This window comes from Tiliqua scincoides, chromosome 1, assembly GCF_035046505.1.
Source record: "Tiliqua scincoides isolate rTilSci1 chromosome 1, rTilSci1.hap2, whole genome shotgun sequence".
NCBI classification, from domain to species: domain Eukaryota; kingdom Metazoa; phylum Chordata; class Lepidosauria; order Squamata; family Scincidae; genus Tiliqua; species Tiliqua scincoides.
This window is the reverse complement of record NC_089821.1, coordinates 133,063,799-133,078,499: the sequence shown is the minus strand read 5'-3', so window position 1 is coordinate 133,078,499 and position 14,701 is coordinate 133,063,799. Positions and strand designations below refer to the sequence as shown.

At 46.0% G+C, this 14,701-nt stretch overlaps 1 protein-coding gene across 1 annotated transcript in view; it reads right to left on the bottom strand.

Annotated features, from left to right (window-relative positions):
- COL6A2 (collagen type VI alpha 2 chain) overlaps window positions 1-1,024 on the bottom strand; it is a 64,494-nt gene extending 63,470 nt beyond the window's left edge. The window contains exon 1 of the mRNA XM_066631341.1: window positions 867-1,024. The gene's annotated coding sequence lies outside the window, so the exon portion shown is untranslated. The remainder of the gene's footprint in view (window positions 1-866) is intronic.
- Window positions 1,025-14,701: the final 13,677 nt, after the last annotated feature.

The window sequence follows — 14,701 nt, the reverse complement described above, 5'->3', positions numbered from 1 at the left end:
TTTTCCTGTACTGGTGCAGCCATGTCAGTGGGGTGTCTGCTGCATCCTGTGGTGCAAGGGGCAGTCACAAAGGCCTCCTCAACGTACGGGAACATTTGTTGTCCTACCTCGGGGCTGCACTGCGACTGCACCGGTGTGGAAAAGTTGGATAGAATTGGGCCCTAAAGAGGCTTCATATCCTCCAAGGCAGACATCTCGTGATAGAAGAAACACTGCAGCTGCTCTTCAGTCTCACCAGCCTTCTTGACATTACAGTGGGGAACAAAATGCGCCTGCTGGTGAATTACTGTGGCACAAAGTGAAAACAAAAGCACAGCACCATTGGGAATGATAACAGTGACAACGACAGTAATGGGAGATCAGCAGGGCAGCTTTGGCCAACCTGTAAGCTCTGGGCTACGGTTTGGACCAAGGAAGCAGACAGACCGAATCTATCCCAAGGAGAAAGGCAGCTGCTTTTCTAGCAAGCGCACTGGATATTGTCAAGCCACAGAAAGATCAGAGACCTCCATAGTATTGAGAGACTGTTGAGGGTGAAAATGAGCTCCTTGCAGAAGTGGGGAGCCTCAAGATTCCTTCCCATAACTCCCCTCCCTCCATCAGAGTGAAGCCAGAGGTAGCTTTGACCTAGCATTAGCAGCTCAAGTGCTTACAAAGCACAGAAGCAGCAGCAGGTCCAGCCATTCTGCCCGGGAGGACCAGCTGTGCCTCCTCCCCAGAAGCTCTCTGATGACAGCTTCGGCTGCCAAAGTGCCCTGCCCCACTTCACACGTTCACACAGTTGTGCTCACTAAATGTCTGACTTTCTCCCAACGATAATTCAATAAAAAAAGAAAAAGAAGCAGTGTGCATGCAGTGTCACCTACCTGCCAAACACCACAACTTCAGGGGAAGGCACTGCAGGGATCCTTCAGTGTCCAGAGAGGCTCTGCATCTTCGGGGAGAAACAAAGCCTTGGAGTTTCTTGATTTTGGGGCGAAGAGAAGGAACCAGTCGGGTGCGCCAGAGGATTCTCCAGCTGAAAGCCTCTCCTCCCTGGCAAGAAGTTACAGCCTCCTTTTACGTTCTAATTCTCCTCCTTCGCTTCTCTGTCTTGAAAGCTCCAAGACGTCGCTACTATTACCAGCCACACGGTGGTGCTGTGGATCTACTAATCCCAGTTCAGAAAAGGGTGGGGCGCGGGATTCTCCTATTCCCTTTCGACCAGACTTTTCCCCAAAACCTAGTGGGGCTGACAGTGGGGGCTGGGAAGGATGGAGAGAATCTGAAATCATGGATACAGAGGAAGAGTTTTTTCCCCCCCTGCATTTCGTTTTCAATCAAGAGGCCTTTTTGGGGCGGCTGAAATGAAGAGCTATGCTACTTCCATTAGCCTTGCCATGCCTTTTTACTATTTATTTTGGGATTTTTCCCCCTTCAACCAACTGAACAAAATTGACTGTGTAACCCTTCAGACAGGAAGCTTCAGGCTTCAGCCTGAGTCAGGCTTTGCCAATACTCCCTTCTTCATATCTTTGTGGAGTCTTCTAGTTTTAAGGGTAAACCACTGGAGAGGTGGGGGGGCTGTTGCTCACTAAAACCACACACAGAGTGCAGAAAAAGATTTTCTGGTGGTGATTTCCTTGTCTCTATGATGCACCCCAGCTCCGGCCCTTGAAGGCCACCCCAACAGCATATCATGAAACTCCCAAATTGGGGGGGGGGGAGGCCTGTAGCCAAGATTCTAGAGGTGGGCGGGCAACTATTTTTTTCCCAGTATAGATACCCAATTATATTGGGTAATGAAAATGAAAGGATAAGTATGGAGAAACATCCATAATACACCCACATTTTATGAAAAGAAAAATTTTGGGTTTTTTGTTGTTGTTTTTTTGAAAAACGCATTCATTATCTGTAAAGCCTATGTTGGCAACCTTCAGTCTCGAGAGACTATGGTGTCGCGCTCTGAAAGGTGGTTCTGGCACAGCGTCTTTTCAGTGTGGCTGAAAAGGCCAATCCGGGAGTGACAATCCCTTCCACACCAGGAGCAAGTGCAGTCTGTCCCTGGTCTGTCTCCCTGGCTATGGGCCTTCCTTCTTTGCCTCTTAGCCTCGGACTGTTGGCCAAGTGTCTCTTCAAACTGGGAAAGGCCATGCTGCACAGCCTGCCTCCAAGCGGGCCGCTCAGAGGCCAGGGTTTCCCACTTGTTGAGGTCCATCCCTAAGGCCTTCAGATCCCTATTGCAGATGTCCTTGTATCGCAGCTGTGGTCTACCTGTAGGGCGCTTTCCTTGCACGAGTTCTCCATAGAGGAGATCCTTTGGGATCCGGCCATCATCCATTCTCACGACATGACCGAGCCAACGCAGGCATCTCTGTTTCAGCAGTGAATACATGCTAGGGATTCCAGCACGTTCCAGGACTGTGTCACCAGGACATGGTGATCATATCACCATGATGCAGGTAGTATTTGCTTGTATTGAAAGTCTTTCATTTGCCAATGACACATTGCTGATGCATTGATAAATACTAAAATAAAATTTATTTACTTCACATAAAAGTAAGAGGAAACATACGTATGCAAGTCAAATACAGTAAACTTATTGGAAGATTAGTTTTTTACAATATTTATTACTTTTAAAAAGCAAAGTACAGAAGATTTGAATTTATTGAATCTATCCAGTAGAGCTGAATTGTCTGCAAATTGAATCTACTTAGAACCAGAGGTGGATCCAGTTTCTGTATTGGGGGGGTCATGAGTCCAGGTCTTCAGAGCCCAGGTCAACCAGGCAGGGAGACCTGGGCTCCTGCCTGGACTTGGAGCCCAGGTCTACCTGCTCGGGTAGGCCTGGGCTCCTGATTGAGCTTATAGCCTCTGTGGCTATTTGCTTGGTGGGTAGATCTGGGCTCCCATTCCAGCCAATGTCCTTGGCGCCCACCCAGTGGGCAATCCCCTGGCACCCATCTCCATCCTGGTGCTCGGTGCCCAGTGCCCGGTGCCCGGTGAATTTGCTCTCCATCCCGGTGGGTGCCCTTCCCTGCTTGCCAAACAGTTTGGGGGTCATGCACTCATGCCCCCCCCCCCGGATCTGTCCCTGCTTAGAACCTTTTCCACAATTGTTCTTGGTTCTCCTTAGCTCAAATGCTTTCCATGCTTTCTCCCACCAGAAAAAGGGTCTTCTCAGCCCCCAAGCAGCAGCCATTAATTTTAAAAATATATCTGAAATGCAAAATCCCCATCATGATTTCTCCAAACAGAAACATTTCTCCCCACCCTCCCCAGCAGCAATACCTTTGTAGTAGTTACCATGTTCCACAGTAGAAGAAATAGCACCCTCCCCCCCAGCCAGTACAAGTAGAAATCTCTCCCGACCTTTATTGTAGCTGTTCTTGACCAGCCCTGCTCTCCATGTGTGCTCTGGATAGGGGCAGGGTGACCAAATGTCATAACTTCCAAGGAGCCCTCCAGGACCCTGTTTTATTCACTCTACGCTCTCTCTCTCTCTCTCTCTCTCTCCCTCCCCCACATCCCTTCCAGAAGCACCAAGCTCTCTTCCCACCTGCACAGGGAAAAAATTGCAAAAAGGGCTTCAACTCATCCCCAACTGATGCCAGACCAGAGCTCAGCAGGCAGCACCCTCCAGGACCCTCCACTGGGCAGGGTATGCTTGCTGCCACGCAGCTCCCAGGGAAAAGATGGTGGGCACCCACGTGAGCATGTTCAGCAAAGCAGGTTCCTTCATTCCCGCCTCTCGTGTGTCATGTGACTATCAGGGGATCGATATGAGTGGCAGTCCCCTGGATCTAAGCCTGGTTGCTCAGTGACAGTAGCCTGAACTGATTGGAGGAGACTGCCTGTGGGGAGGGGCAGGGAACACAAGCTACAATGGAGGACATCCAATCATGTTTGGAGGACAAGAGGCTGAAAAGAGGGCAGGTTTGGAAAAAATGTTAGGGGGGCAAACTGCTGGCTCAGGGGGCTAAGCCCCCCGGTCCCCTGGGAGAATAGCGGTGGGGCTTCACTACCTGTAGTTGATTGTCCTGCCTGCTTCCCCACAATGCACATAGGAACATGTGGAAGTGATTTGTAAAAAGGGTTTTAGTCATGAAGTTTACTGGATTATCTTTGGATATATCACTTTCTCTCACTTACTCCGCAGGTTTTTATGTATTTATTTTCCATATTTTTATTCTGTCTTCATATTTTATTCTGTCTTTCCTTCAAGGAGCTCAGAGTGGTGCACATAGTTCCTTCCCTCCTTTTGGCCTTCCCTCCTGAGGACAGAGCAACACTGTGAGGTAGGTTAGGCTGAGAGAGAAAGAAAGCTATTGACCCAAGGTCACCCATGAAACTTCATGGCTAAGCAGGGATTTGAACCGAGATCCCCTGAACCACCACACTATCATGGTGTTCAGGAAGGATTTAAGAAAAGATGAGTTAGGCTTGGGACAAATAAGTATTTATTTTTGTCCCGCATTTTGGAAATATGCTGCTCTTCTATGAATGCTCAAACATGACAGCTTTTTCTCACACTGGAATGCTTTATGATCCCTGGCAGGGCTTGCTACGTCAGGCTGCCACATTTCCAGGTGGGGCTTTGAAGTAATGAATGGAAAATCAGGGACTGCTGCATAAGGGACAGGCACTCCTATAGCCCTGTTACCAAGGACAAACGTCTCTGTGTATGAGTTTGTGTCTACAAGCTGTTTGCGTCAGCATCTTGAAAAAGAACATTTATTTTTAGGTTCAGAAACTTTTATGTATGGATAATTAACACCTTCCTTAAATAAAGGAAAAGCGGAACAGAAGTGTCATTAATAATATTCATAAAACACTTTCTGCTGGAGTGCTTTTAAAGCTTATGTGCTTCTCCCCAAGTAAGGCGGTGTCATATTCAGAGAGAGTGAATTACCTGCACAGCTCAGTCTCTAGATTTCTTCTCTTCCCCTTGGCACAGAAGAAACCTGTGTTTTCTAGAGCCCTGCTAAGGAGCTGTAATAAACCAGCTAAGCTTCTATCACCTGCATGGAGCCTGAATCTAAGAATCAAGGTCTTCATGGAGTCCACACCAGCTCCAACATCTTCTTGCATTGTAGTATGTGAGAGGAGAATGGGGCAGGCTTACTTTTCACTCAGCATCCAGAGCTGCTGCCTGCTAGTGGCTTCTAATGGCTGGTGGAAGGAATAGTCTAAATGCTAAGGATGAGAGGTAAGCCCTCTCAATCCTTCTTTTGGCATCTAGTACCACCAATGCCACTGCTTCCTCCTCCTCTTCCTCCTCTAATGGCCAGTGGAGAGAAATTAGAAGCCCAGAATTTCCTCCATGGCCATGAGAGGAAGTAATGGCAATGAGAGAGAATTGGGATGTTTACCTCTAATGCAAAGTTGGAGGGTTTACCTCTCTCCCTTGGCATCAAGCACCTCTACCACTGCCTTTCCCTTTGATGCTGGACTCCAAGCATTCCCTCTATCAGTCACCTCAGGCGGAGGTGGCAATTGTGATGACAGCGCTGTGCACCAAGAGAGGGACTTACCTCTCTTCCTCAATGTCCAGTGTCTCTGCCCCTGCCTCTTCCTCCTCCTCCTTGAATGACTGTGACCCCAGCATTCCCACTGTGGCCATCAGAGGAGGTGGCAGTGTTGGCTGCTGAGGCAGAGAGGTAAACCCCCTAGAGCCCCCTGCTTCATTCACCTCTTTCCCTCAGTGTCCAGTGCTGCTGCCACTTCCTCTAAAGCAGTGGGGTCCAAACGTTTTTACTGGAGGGCCACATCATATGTCTAGCACAGTGCTGAGAGCCAGAAAAATCAATTCTGTCTGTCTGAAACCTTTATTGGCATATCAACACAACACAACTAACACTTTACAATTGTTGCAACAACTTGCATACTGACCCAACAATTTAAAACAAAATACCAGAATTATTTAAATTCTGACAACGTTTATCTAAGTTCCATCTCTAATGTATTTAATTATTTATTTGAAAAATCAATTCAAATAATTAAATACATTAGAGATGGAACTTAGATAAATGAATAAATGAATGAGCTCAAAGTTCCAGAACTTGTCCAAGCCCCAAGCAGACACCGCAGAAATAAAAAACACACTTAAATGGACTCCCATTCCCCACCCACCCAAGCAGTTTATCTTTAAGTTTATCTTTACTTAAATGAAAAGAAAGAAGTCTCTCCAAACACAATTCACCAAAGAACAGATGTGCAAACAACAGAGGAAGGGGTGGAAATAAAGATCTCTTGGAAAACGTGTCCAGAGCATTCTCAAAATAACAGAGGGAAGGGGGGAAGGAGGAAAGATCTTGCAAACCAGCCCCAGAGCACCTAAAACCAGAGGGAAGGGGGGGTGCGGAGGAAAAGATCTTGCAAACCAGCTCAAAGCAAGACTGTCCTCCTCCAGCTGGCTCCTGTAGCCTCTCTACATGGAGGCAAGGGGAGCTCTCATTCCCTCGCCTCCAGTCTTCTGAGGGCTGGGGAGGCTGCGTGCAACCTCCCTGGTCCTCAGAACTCCTTCTAAGGCCCCCCAGAAGCCTTAGAAGGTCACTTCCCGTTTTTAAAAAACCAGAAGTGATGTTTTAAGACCTCAAGAGGTTTTTTTATAAATTGAAAATGATCTGTTTAGGACTCCCAGAAGCCTTAAAAGAAGTTCTGAGGGCCAGGGAGGATGTGCGTGGCCTCCCTGGCTCTCAGAACACCCTTCGGAGGCGAGAGGAACAGAGCTCCCCTTGCCTCCAGAGGATTACAGGGCCTGGGAAGCTCTTGGAGGGTTTGGAGGCTCACTGGGGGTCAAAGGCTTGCCACAGGCCAGATGGAGGCTCGCTGCAAGCTGCATCTGGCCTGCAGGCCAGGGTTTGGGGACCCCCACTTTAACTGGCTATTGGAGGAGGAGAAAGAGGCAGTGGTGCTGGATGCCAAGGGAGAGAGATAAGCCTGCCCCATCCTCCTTTCTGTGTTCAGCACTGCTCCTGCCTTCTCTTCCTCTCATCTCGGTAGGCAGAGGGCATGCTGATCGTCCAGCATTCTCTCTGCAGCCACTACAGAAATGGTGGCACCAAATGCCAAAGGAGGGATGAAAAGAAGTGGAAAAGGGTCAGGGTCACTGTCCCTATCATTCCAATTAATGATAATGACAACAGCAACAATGTCAGAATTGACAATACGGTGATAAACAATGATGTCCCTTTATGAGCTGGGTGGTTGTGAGGAGGAGAAAGAAGAGCATGAAGGGCCCAGCATGACACAATTTACATAGAATGGAATGTCCCTCTAAGAGCTTGGAGAAGTAAGAAACTATGCAGGCAGGTCTACAGCAGTATAGGAATTTTTAGATCTAGTTTCTCAAAAGGTGGAGGGTGTGGGGAAATGTCTAATGGGGTGCTTATAACAGAACCACCTGTAGCCTGTCTGATTGAGGGCAGACTCATGGCAGAGGCAAAGTTCAAGCCACAGATTTCCTAGCTCTTTGACAGTACCCTCCCACCAGGACCTTATTTCTCTGAATGCCAAATCCTATCCAATTTTCCAGCACCAACATAACTGTACTGACGGGTCGTGCATTGCATCCTGCGGTGGGGGAGGCAGTCAAGGAGTAAGAGAAAGTTTGTTCCTTCACCTTGGGGCTGCATTGCAGCTGCAGCTGCATCAGAAAATTGGTTAGGATTGGTCTATGACTCTCAGAATGCCAGATGCAAAGGAGTACAGCATACAGGCATCTTATTGTCTTGTGTGCTTCCTGAGGCATCTGGTGCAGAGGTATCACAAGGGCTTGTGCCACCCAATGCGGGAGCTCATGTGGTAGACCACCATGCTCTTGGCAATTCCTGAATCATGCACTAGGATTACCCCCATGATGTGTCACCCCCATGATGGACCTTGTCCTGTACAAGACCATACAGAATAAATTATAATACACAACCTAAATGCAGTGGCATTTTTAGGGTTGGTATAACCCCCATTCACTTTATTTATTTTAGTATATAACAGTACAGGTCACCCAACAAATCAGTAACCAACAAAAACCAGTGGCCAACTTGATGACATTCACACAACTGAATAAGAGTTTTAGTATCAGCTGTGATACATGGAAGTGAGAGCTGACTCATACTAAAACCTTATTGGTTCCCTCCTATGTCATAAGAAAACCTCTCTGGCTCTCAGAACAATCAATCTCATTGGTTAGTTTTCAGTTCCACTTTTTGTTACACAAGGCAGTTGTGTTTTCTCTTTCTAATTATTTGACCATAACATTTGATCAAATACTGATATTTAAACAGTGTGTTTTGTTGCATTCTGCATGGATTCTGCATCGAATGATATATAACATGATGGTATTATTCGAAAATACCAAAATTTCACAATTTTGGCCAGTAGTGATGACAGCTCCCTGGGTATGTCACCTGGTGTAGTCCACACCTCCCTAGCAATGCCATTGATCTGGTGGGCCACTATGAGATAACAGGAAGCTGGGCTAGGTGGCCTGATCCAGCAGGGCTCTTATGCTACTTTCTCCTAGGCATTGGTCCTTCTTCTGCTGAGGTTTAACACTAATAAGAGACAGTTGCTTGAAAAATAAATCCCTCTTTAGCAAGGAAAAGCATATAGTTATTTAGCTTCCCCCAATGTGTATTTTATGACCAAGACTCTCCTGGTGCATGATCCAGGGATTGCCAAGAGCATGGTGGTCTACCACATGGGATATTGGAAGTTCAAGCTATGCAGAGGATTGTGTTGGGGGTGGGTAAGATTGACTCATGGGAAGACCAAAACAGGCATCAGGCACCTCAGGCATGACTCAAAGAACTGCCAAGTTGTAGAGCTATGGAAATGTTCACGTGTTCCTCAATCACATTCTGTTTGAGAATGACCACATTCTTGTGTGTTTCGCACTTCAGTCTAGGGTGATGCAGAAAATCAAACATTTAATTGCTGAAAAACATCATCAAAAGTCTAGAAGAGGCTACCATACTCATTCTGACTCATTTCTTCACCTAAAGGAGGTTGTGAAACCTCTTTTGGGAAGCTTGCAGCAACTTTTCAAAACCTGCCTCTCACAGGAACAAAAATAGTTCAAGCTTCCCTCTCACTTATTTTACGTGATTATCCACATCCATTTGAAGACCACTGATGTGGAGCTTTATGTTATAGATCATAAATTACACCCCAAATCACACTGGTAGCCAACGCAGCTGCATCCACAATGGCATCACGTGATGTGGTGACCTGGTTTGCTTCACCTGAATAGCTGTCTGTATGCAACATGGTACTGGTTTTCCATGCAGGGCAAAAGTTTGTTTACTCAGAACATAACCCCCTTGAACTCAACAGTGCCTACACCCTAGTAAAGCCGCTTTGGGTTGCATTGTTAGTCAGCAAATACAGTCTTCCAGTATGACTTCTGTAACCTGCATGTCCACTCTTACTCTTACAGATTGCTCATTGCTAACACTACAAAGTTGTGTGTATAGGTGTAAATGAATTGGGATTGGCCAGGTCAGTTGGCACCCAGACTTCTTCTTTTCAGCCTCTTAGCTGATGCATCACTGTGGGGCACACCGGTCCGCCTGCCACTCCCTCCAGTCCAGAAGTAATTTGACCATCCAGAGGCATGGTCAAAGCAAAGCTGGCCACTTCCAAAGAAGGAAGGACCAGGTACAGGACTCTAGCACTGGCTGCTGGTAAGTAAAATCCCCCTCCGGTCCCCAGCAGCAGTGCAATCCTGGGGCTCACTTTGCTGCCTTCCCCCTTCCCTGCACCTTAAAGGGTCAGGGATAAGTGCTTCTCTGGCTGGTGGATCGCAACCCATCAGTTTGGGAACCACTGCCCTAGAAGGTTCCCAAAAGTGCTTGGGAAGGTCAGTTGTACAGGCTGTGTGCCTTGCTTCTACCCTGAACCTGGCATGGTGGGCTGTGGTGGGCCTGCTGGATCATGTTCACATCATGAACAGGTGCCTGTCATTAACTCAGCAAGTCTCCTGGATAGGAGAACCTCCGACTTGTCTGAATTTATTTTCAGCTTGTTAGATCCCATATAGCCCTTCACTGGCTTCAGGCAGGTTCTAGAACCACCACAGCTTCTCCACTGGTAATGGAATTGATAGATCTGCATATTGATGACATCCTACATCCAACTCCTAGATGACCTAGCCCAGTGATTTCATGTAGTTGTTACACAGCATGTGGGACAGAATGGAACCCTATAGGAGGATACTGTCAATGTTCATGGCATCAAGCAGACATCTTCTAACACTACTTTCTGAAATTGTTCCTCTAGGAAAGGCCACAGCCACTGCAAAACAGTGCCCCTTGGTCCATTCCAGCTAGGCAGTCTCGAAGGATACCATGGTTGATGCCATTAAAAATGTTGAGAAGTCCCGCACACTCAGTAGATGTGCACCCACCCCGTTACAAATCAGGGCAGAGAATATATCCCTTATTTAAAATGACTGAAAATCTTGATGCATCTGCTTTCCAATTGTATTAATCACTTGCTGAAATGACAACCAATGGTTATTATATCATAAAATTAAGAATTGAAATAGACAGGAAACATTTCCTAAAAGCACAGGAGTAAAAAAAATGCTTGTAATAAAAAATAGATACTAACAGTGAGGCGTTTGGATGCAATTTATTTCTTAATTTATGCCAGACTGAAATAATACTAATTATTGACCATAATGGGAATGTTTCTATAATTCTGGATTTATCATGAAATCATAGAAAACTCTGTTTGTCTTGTTTTGGCTTATGATCTGTCAGCAAACATAAAGTTCATGGGATCATTAGTGAAAGAAATATGGAAGTCAGTTTGTAAGAGAATGCTTATTTATCAAAAAAGCATTTTTATTTCTTCAGTTGCTGGCAGACTAGGCTATGTTTTGTAGTTAGATTATAAGCATGTACAAATTGATTCACAACTCTAAAGTAAGTGCCTGCAACTCTAAAGGAGTGCCTGTATAGTAAGAGGACTAGGTTTATCAGCATTCTAACATTATAAAGTCTGAACATTTTATTCATCATAAAGTCAAGACCAGTGATCTTCAACCTTTTTCGTGCCATGACCCCAACAAACAAACAAACAAACAAACAAACAAACAAACAAACAAACAAACAAACAAACACACACACACACACACACACACACACACACACACACACACACACACACACACAGATTAGGGACCCCACTGTCAATCTGGCCCCCTCCCAGGGCCCTACCTGCCCACCCCCACTCCTTTTGCTGCCCCTCCCCACCCTTGTAATGCCCTCCCAGCAGTGCTCATTGTTAACAAAATATTCTTATTGGAGAGAATAGAAAAAGTTACCATGAAGTTACCACTACTGAGAGCTATTTTAGCACAATTGCCAAGAACCTGAGCAGGACTGGGACACAATGTCCTAGTACCTGAAGGGGTGCATCAGATGCCTTCCCTTTACCTAGTGATGCTCTAGTCTTCAACCTTTTTCATTCCCATAAGTTGCCACTACCCCACCTCTGAGACTTTGTTATCCCATTGTAGTCCTGCTCCCAAGGTTGAAGAAAACTGCGATAAAGAATTTTTTATTCTTTTTATCAAATTTCATGAACTCCCTAACAAAAAAGCATGGCTATTAGTGGCAAGTGCCCTTTGTCTCCTGTCTGGCTCTCTCTTCAGTTCATGACAGAGGGATTCATTCTTAAGCATCTCCCTTCATAAGAACCCTGCTGGATCACTCCAAGGGCCCATCTAACCCAACTTCCTGAATCTCACAGTGGCCCACCATATGCCTGAGGGCAGGGCCTAGGAGAGGGTGGTAAAGCGGGTAATTTCTACCCAGGCCCAGGATCAGAAAGGGGGCCCAGGAGCCAAAGGAGCGGGCCCAGAAAGTTCCTGGGATCTTACATTTTCCAATCTCACCCAGACTCACTGCCCACATGGGATGCTGGAGGCAGCAACTACTGCCACAAACCATACACGCCAGGCCCAGGAATGCATACATTCCTTAACATTGTCACATCTGGAAGGAAACTGACCTGCTACAGTAGCTCTTTGGTTTGCGGATCCGCTTACCAGGAAGGAATGCGTAGGAACTCAGCGACACAGATGCAACACTGTAGCTGTTGCAGAAGTACATTTTGGTCCACACAGGACACATTTCATTCTAGTGTGAGCCTGAATGCAATGATGCTAATCTCCTGCAATGATTTTCTATATCTGAAATATTTTGGAGAGACTTAAGAGTGTGTTTAGTTTTCTGTCTAGCTGCCAACGCCAGGCAGGCAGATAGACCTGAGCTCTGCATTGGGAAGACTGGTAAATCTGGGCTCCAAAGACTATTCCTGCTGTTGCCACTTTCCCCCTGCCTGTTTTGCACCCACCCCATTGCCACCTCCCACTCTGTTTCATCCCCCCCCCCGTCTTTGGGAAGGGGCCCAAAAGAAATTTTGTACCCCCTGATAAAATTCCACTGAGATGCCCTGCCTGAGGGAGCACATAAGAGAGCAATCCTAACCAAGCACCAAGGTAAGGACAGTGCAGTAAGGGAACAAACATTCCCTTATCTGGAGGAGGTTTTCATGCCTGCCGTCCAACTGCAGGATACAGCACATGCCCCATTAGCACAGCTGTGTCAGTGTGGGAAAGTTGGATTTGGGCCTAAGAAACCTATATTCTGTTACCATTCCCTTTGCACGTGGGCTTCAGTGATAGGCTATCTCTAAAACTTGGACTTATCCTGACTTGTAACCTGTGATAGACTTTCCCTGCATACATCTGTCCACTCCCATTTTAAAGGCATCTAGACCAGGTGACATCAGGACATCCTGTGGCAAGGAGTTCCACAGATTTACTTCTCTGCCTTTTATTATTGGTTCTCAACTGTGCTTTGCTTGTTCATTTTCTGTCATTGTTTGCAAATAGCAAACTCTTCCCCTATTTCCACGCTTTCAAGGAAATGCAGCTTTTAGGGACAGAATCCAGATGTCTCTGTCTTTTTTGCCTTCTTCTTGTTTGTGCCACAGGCATCCATCCATCTTAACCGTCTCCTGACCCAGCTCCCAGTCCTCTCCCACCCTGCTTTGTATTATGAACACAAGAGTTGTGGTGGGCTTATGTTCCTTACTTATGGCTTATGTTCTCAGCTTATGTTTCCTTTCATTTCCCAGCACCATCAAAATACAAAGCTGTAACTTTGGCATGTTCTTGTGTCTTTCTATGTGATTTCAGTGTTGCCTGGCTGGATGTGGTCAGGATTGGAGAGTCCAGCTGCATTTGCTTTGTTTGCTAGTTACCAGAGACACGGGAGTGAGAAATCTTGAATGAATTTTCCAAGGAAATGAAGAGGACGTATACACATACTCTAAAGAAACTTCAATCTCCTTTCTGTACCTTTTCCAACAATGGTCTAAAATGTATACATTTCTCCTACTAAACAACCCCTGACACTGTAACCCCTCCCCAAAGAATATCCATACATTTGGTTGTTAAACATTTGACTTTGCTCTGCATGAGTCAAATACAATCCCCTACAGAAACTTCTTTGGCAAAGGCTTCAGAGGAAAGACAGGATTTTTAAGGTTAGATATTTGATAGTTGAATGAGTAATGCTCCTTCAGAACATAGTGGTTAGAAAAAAAAAAAGAATATAAATGTCCTGGAGGCCACAAATTCACAATGAGTAATGAGGAGGAAATTTAGGAAAGGGTTTAATTATTGGATTAGCCTCAAGAAGAAACTGAAACAGTCTGAGAAAAGAGGGGGCTGCATTTTTACAATAATATGCAGTGGAGCATTGCAGCAAATACAAGAATTCTGGGGTTTCTGGGTTCTGTGGCTGGAAAGAAACCATGTTCAATTGGACGGTGACTATATTCATTTCCACTGTTGCCTTGGGGGAAGGAGTCAACATGTTAGCAAGATAGTCATGAAGAATTTCAATACAAATATCCCTGAATCACTTTTGCATTCCAGTTTGCCCATTTTCTTGATACGGGAGGGACCAATAAACATATCACTTGGGGTCGAATCCTATCTGGGCCTTACGTTGGCGGCTCTTGTAATCTGCCACTATAAGGTCTGAGCTGCTGGTGTGGCAAACATTCCACAGTTCAATCATCCACATGTTACTGGCAGTGCTTTTTAGCATCCAAGCAACAGGCGCTCATGGGGGGAAAACGACTGTGTGCAGAAACCCCCTGTATGGGCCAATGTAACTCTGCAGTGCAATGAAAACAAAGCAAGGGTGAAGGTGCACTCACATTTATTAGTGAATTCCAAGAAAATCCAACAGAGAGGGTTCAGTTGGGTATAATTAAACTGGCTCATTCACTCTTAATCTATAAACAGGAGAAATCTACTCCTTACAGTGACATGCCACTGAGCCCTAAAGAAAGAGGTTAGAAGGAAAAGAAATGGAGAAGGAGGGAGGAAAGAGAAACATCTGAAAAAGGAAAAGGGGCAGAGCAAGAAATTGTGGGGTAAGAAGGGATGGAGATGGGCTTCTGGAGGAGCCTGGGAGAAGAAAGGGAAGGATTTGGGGTGCACAGAAGGGGAGAAGAGGAGGAATGTTAGGGAGATGTGGATACAAAAAGAGAAGGCTAAAGGTTTATATATCTTTTTGCCCCATAAAATCTTATGGGATTCCAAGGTGGGGTGACTCAGTGCCCAATCCTATTGGGCCCGCACTGGCCCAGTGCTGGCTCTCTGTGTTGCAAACATGTTGTAAGGCAGGGGTAT